Source organism: Misgurnus anguillicaudatus, chromosome 6 (assembly GCF_027580225.2).
Source record: "Misgurnus anguillicaudatus chromosome 6, ASM2758022v2, whole genome shotgun sequence".
Classification (NCBI taxonomy): domain Eukaryota; kingdom Metazoa; phylum Chordata; class Actinopteri; order Cypriniformes; family Cobitidae; genus Misgurnus; species Misgurnus anguillicaudatus.
In genome coordinates this window covers 30,816,954-30,823,510 of record NC_073342.2, presented here as the reverse complement: position 1 = coordinate 30,823,510, position 6,557 = coordinate 30,816,954, and positions in this window count along the sequence as shown.

Genomic DNA, 6,557 nt, shown 5'->3' with positions numbered 1-6,557 from the left:
TCAGAACGGGCCACAACTTATGTCAATCATGTTTCATTAGATGTCGAAATTTCAGAAAACCTGGAGTTTTGGTTTGAATGCTGGAAAACAGGAACTCTTCTGGAGAGGAAATATTTTCACCTGATAGTTTGTGCTGAGAAGGATGCAGAAGAAAAGATGTCTCTGTATCACGGTGCTCCTGCAGACATTGAATGTCAAAAGTTTAACGTCGGTCACGGAGATACCCTTCAGGTGCTTAAGCTTATAGAAAGCAGTTCTCACAAATGGAGAAATCTGATGATCCTGGAGATTATTCCAGATGAAATGAGAAACAGAGTCATGAATAATGGGTCTTTAATTCACTTCTCGGATGTCTCAGCCGTCGACTCTGGAGTTTACAGCTGTGTGGTTTGGCGTGACAATCAATGTCAAAGCTACAAAGACATTTCACTGGATGTTGAAAATCAGGACATCTTCTTGGCCCCAGGTGAGAGTTTCACTTTGCCGTGTATAGCTAAAAATTTGAAACCAGATAATCATTTCTGGTTTACTCCTAATACAATTTTTCATCCTGAAATAAATAACAACCCAGACAGATTTGAAATGTTGAATGACGCACAGACTGGAAATTACTCTCTGGTGATATCTCACCTCATGCTGAATGACACTGGAACATACACCTGTATGACAATCAATGAAAATCTTAATGTACTCAACCTTTTTGTTTGCTCTGATCTTCAACCCATAAATATGACGTTCTCTTCAGGTGACTCTGCTGAACTCGCATGCCACCCGGATCTCTCAGATACTTTTAGAGTTCAATGGTTTTGGAGAGATAATCAAAGCTTTGAAAATCTGCTGATGGACAGTCAAGATGGATTCGTGAATGAGAAAATGAAGAACCGGTTGCAAGCATCTAACCCTCAAAGCAACATAAACATATCAGAGCTTTCCATTACTGATTGTTGCTCGTATTGGTGCAGGGTCTGGAAAATAAATCATGATAGAAAAGTGTTGTGTTTCAAGCGAAGAGTCCACTTAACATATGTAGCACATCATGTGAACACTTTCTACATTGTGTATGCTTCACTGATGTCCACTGTGCTGTTAGGAATGATTATTACTGTGGCTTGTGTCACAGTTTTGACCAGGAAGAGACGACCACCAAAAAGAAATTGATGGCGAGACTACAACTTTATTCGCACTGCTAAGCGTATTGCTCATTTTTTTAACTCATTCCCCGACAGACATTTTTTTTGTGATTTTCACAAAAGTTTCACAAAATGCCTTTCATATTTTTTTTTCTAAAAATATATAAACATAAATATATCAAATGAAAAACAGACCCTCTGCTTATACAAACAATAAACAAACAAAACGGGTAAAAGAGTATTTCATCCTATCTATATTTTTTCTCTGCTTATGGGTATTTTCTATACACGTTTTAGCAAAAAGCTAAAATAATTGCATTTTTGTGAAGGAATTTTGTTAGAGATCAGATTTAGAACAATTATCAAAACATGCACAGAGTTTAAAATGAGTAAATAACGTGGCTTCCGTTTTTCGTAAATTGGGTAATTGTGACCATCTGGTGGATAGTTGCGGTATTTCAGATTAACATAAAATTTCATGAGGAACACATATTTTTTATGCAAATGTTTTGTCTTAATTGACGAGATAACTTGTCAATGGCAAAGAAAGAGTTTTTAACGTATTTAGAAACCACTTTTAAAACCTTGAATGTTCAAGGTTTAAAAGGTTTTGATGTAAAATGAAGAATTTTTTTATGTTATCGCAACAATTTCTGTACTGATCAATTCTTATTCTTATTGTTTACTTATTCGAAAATATTTTTTTTTATGATTTTGTTATATTTTGTTTTGTTTATTGCTTTTTTAAGAACAATTACATATACTCACAACATTTCAGCTGAATATTAATTTGTAAAAATTTTGTGTTTATTATCTGGTGATACGTATACTTGCGCTGCACTCCATATGTAACTCAATAAAGATTAATCGTTTTCAAACATCCATCAACTTTTGAACTTTTTGTTGCTTAGGCATCATAATAAATGCATTAAATGCAAATGTAGAGAAAAAAGTATTAATGATCAAATATACAATAGTACATACACTGTAAAAAATACTTTGCTGCCCTAAAATATCTTGCCGAATCAACTCGGACTTACAAGTAATTTCAACTTACTATTATTTATCTTGACCCTTAATGAGTTGTTATAACTACAGGTGAGTTGTTATAACTTATAAAATTAAGTTGACTTTTCTCAACTATATTTTATAAGTTGTGACAACTCATCTCTGTTGACATGACTTGTAAATCTGAGTTGATTTAACAAAAAATTTTAAGGCAGCAAAGTATTTTTTACAGTGTAGTGACTTTTAACAAAATAATTAAAAAGGTAGCACAGGTTTATTTTCTTAAGAGCTTTGGAGTAAAATATCTGTGATGTGTTGCCCGGATTAGTTTTTCAGAAACCATAAAGGGCTTTTCATGAGAAAATGTAAAAGTCGCTCTCACGGTACTATGATGTCATAGGCTGATCTGTCCACGCAGCGTTGCATGACGTCAAACACACCTGAAGTATTTAGGTCATATTGAATGCCTCCATCTCCCACAGCTTTTTCCAGGAGATCTTCCTTCCCATGCCATCCACTGCCCTTGCTTTGCCTGTGCCACAGCTTTTTGCTTCCTCCTCCCGACGTACCTCCTGGTAGAGTTGGGTCCGAGTCCACCTTTGTCGAGTACGAGTCAAGACCAAGTCCTTAAACATCAAGTCCGAGTCCAAGTCCGAGTCCAAAAGGGTCCGAGTTGGACTTAAGTCCGAGTTCTTAAAGGCCGAGTCTAAGTCGAGTACGCCCGAGTCCAGAAAGTAATTAAATTAAAAAAAGATAAAAAAATTGTATTGTAAATTGTTACTTTCTATTAATACTTTAACCTTTCAACCCATTAAACCAATGGCAATATAAAAAAGTCATAAAAATACCTCTATTGCATCTTGTCATTGCCATTGAACATTTTTATTTTATGTCTTTTCCTATCAAAAATGATTTCAAAGAAAAGAAAGGGCTATAGAGCTATCTTCTTTTTACCAGATGTCTTGCAAATAAATTCTCTATGATTTTCGTAAGCAAAACAAATTATTGCTGACTTTGAGGACATCATAGATGTGTGTGATGTGTGTGTTTGTCTGCACGTATGCGACTGGCTGCTGCCTGCCAGTGTGTTGTAGTAAAATATCAAGACTATCGAGTAGTTAATCAAGTGTTTAAACGTGCATCATAAACATATCTCTCTTTAAAAAAAATACATTCCTAGAAGGAGAAAAGTCTTCTGTATGTGCGGTTCAAAAAATAACAGAGGCATGAGCGTTTGCTGACAAGTGTTGCCAGATCTTGCACTAAAAAACAGCGAACAAGAAAAATCCAATAATAAACCGAAATAAATCCAAATGCTTTACTTCATAGATCAAAATATTGGGACCAGCACCTTCACACTTTATTAACACCAAAAACTTGATCGCTTCATGAGCCAAAAGCCATAAACAGTTAAGCGCCAAAACGGTATTTACGTTCAAAAAAGCCGAGGACCTGGCAACACTGCAAGACCGCGCGCTGTAAAGCAGCCTCACAAAAGAAGCGTACAAACACAACGCCAAGACGGAGGTTTTTTGCATAACACAATGCTGTTAGATTATTTTGGTCAAAGCTGTCAGTGATAAACACGTGAGACGGCAGAACGTTGCTATGGTTCTTTCTGTGTCAATCATCACATTTTCGGGAGTGAGTCGTGTTCCCTACAGACATGAAACGAACATTTAGGGATTCACTCCCGCATTTAAATGCGGTTTTCACTCCCGAAAATTTCCAGTGTGTAGGAGAGACTGAGACATAAATTAATTTCTCATCTCAAGTTTATGCTGGTTTTATTGTTATACATGACGCGGACTCGACTGTACTCGGGATATTTTCCGAGTCCAAAATGTCCTAGTCCGTGTCAAGTCCGAGTACAAATTCACCCGAGTGCGTGACAAGTCCGAGTTCATTCAAAATTGGACTCGAGTCCGGACTCGAGTCCAAGTTCGAGTACCCCAACTCTACCTCCTGGACCACCATCTTGCGTCTCTGAGATGGAGGGGCCTTGTTCCACTCTGGTGTACTGGCCCCAAGTCAAAGACCACTTCTCCCCTCCTGCACTCGGCCCACAATGTCTTTGTGTTTGAGTGCTGCCTTTGCCTGCTCAGTTGCAGCCAACGGGGTCCACTTCCTTCCGTTGGCCAAGATGGGGGTTGCTTGGACTACAAATGGATCTCTCGAATCCAGTAGCATCATCTCCAGTCTGACTTTGGCACACTTGTACTCCTCTACCAGACTGGTAGTTGGCAGGTGTAGCATCCTTTTGCCATAAAGTCCAATACTGCTAAGGCACCTGGGAAGGCCAAGCCACTTCCTTACATATGAGCTGACCCATCTCTCCAGCTTTTCCACCTTTAAGAGCGGGACATCATAGAGGGTTAGTGGCCACAGGAGATGTGGAAGTAGTCCATACTGCATGCACCAGAGCTTCAGCTTGCCAGGAAGCAGGGTTCTGTCGATGTTCTCCATGCCACTGGCTACCTCCTTCCTAAGCTGCTCTACTTACTCTTTGTCTTTAAGGGAGGCATCAAACCAATGACCTAGGCTCTTCACTGGCTTCTCTGAGACAGTTGGGATGGGTTTTTCACAAATGTGGAAGCGGTGGTCTGACAGCTTCCCCTTGATGATGGAGATACTTTTGTGACTTGCTCGGCTTGATCTTCATGCGAGCCCCCTTAATGTTTTCCTGGAGCTTACTTAGTAGCCGTACAGTGATAACCTTGGTTGTGGTGAGAGTTGTGAGGTCATCCAATTAGGCTCTGACTGGCAGCAGCATCAGCCCAGGTTTTATTCGCTGTCCGCCAACTGTCCATCTAGAGGCTCTAATGATGACCTCCATTGCCAAGGTGAATGCCAATGGGGAGATAAGGATCCCTCCGGCTCTCCACCAGGATGTTGGAATCTCCTCCTTTTGACACACACCTCTCATCAGTTTCCAGAGGAATCGCAGGACAGCTGGAGCGTTTTTGTAGAGACGGTATGGAACTCCATTGGGGCCTGGGGACAATGCGGCCCTTGCTCTACGCACGGTTTGTTCTATCTCACTCCACCTGGGTGGACTGACATCCAGCTTGTGCTCTGGTGGGTTAACTGGTGGCATGTCATGTGGGAGTGTAACTTTTTCCTGGTGTCTGTCATCTGTGCAGGAGTTTTTCAGATGTTCTATCAGGTCGGCCTTTGACACTGAGAGACTTCTGCTCTTCTCCTATGTGAAATTACTCTTCACGAAGCTTCCTCAGGAGGTTTTCAGCTCTCCTCAGTGTTGCAAGCCTGTCCTGAATCTCTTTCTGCCAAATGTTTATACCCTCCTCCTCCTCCATGGCTTTCCTCCATTGCTTTTCCAACTGCCTCCTCTCTTTAACTAGGCGATCTATCTCTGTCTGCCTTTTGGTGGGGATTGAACAAGTAGGTAGTTTGTCTTCGACCACTTCAAATCGTTCCACCCCGTAGGCACCAATCACCTATCCTTTTCAATTTTTTCATGGCTGTGCCTCTGATCCCTTCCAGTATGTTGCAGAGATCGGTGTTGGCCTCCTTCCACATCGTCTTGTTGCAGGCTTTTGGCCACTTGACTAATGGCCTTCACCTCTGGATCTTCTTTCTATTGTTGGTCGTAATGGGTTAGGTTCAGGTTGTCCTCTTGTGCCATGTTGTTCCTCGTCTAGGGCAGTGGTGTAGATGTCCTGCAGACTGTGGTGTGTGTCCTGCTGCTGAACTTTTGTCAACTTACTCGGCCTGCTTCTCAGAAAGTAGCTGTCGATGTGGCCCTGTTGACCCTTTTTAGGCATCCTTTTTTGCCCTGGTGAATCTTCAGGCCTTTGGTGGAAGTAACCTTTGTCCAACCACAAACGAAGTTTTGGAGCTTATGTTCTGCTGTCGGAGCCTCAAGTATGCTGATCATCAATCTTGTAGTCGGTTCCATTCCTGTGTTCATTACCGGGTTATCCGCCGATGAGCCATCTTCCGCCCCAACTCTTGCTGGCTCAGGGGGTGTTTTCTTCTTAGGACTTTTCATAGCTATGTGTGGGACACATAAGTTTTTGGGTGTCTTCATGTGAAGTCTGAGACAGTTTACACATATTGGGTCTAACTAAACATTGACAAAAGTGAAACAAATCACTGAATTGCTTAAAATAATGAGCATAAAATATGATTTTCTCTTTTTATAGTTTGACATCTACTCTGGGTTGAAAGTGGGCTAAGGGTACATGGGCTTAATAGGTACACTTACCTTATTTGAGATATCAGTATGGTTAAAAACTTTCTGAAAAACTATTTTTCATGGTAAGGTTTGCATTTGCATGAAATAACTCATGACAATCATTTCTTTTTTTGGAAACGTCAAGTATTTTTGATGTTTTTATAAGTGTATATTGTGTAAAAGCACAGGATGTAAGTCGTGTTATCACTAATCATTATTAT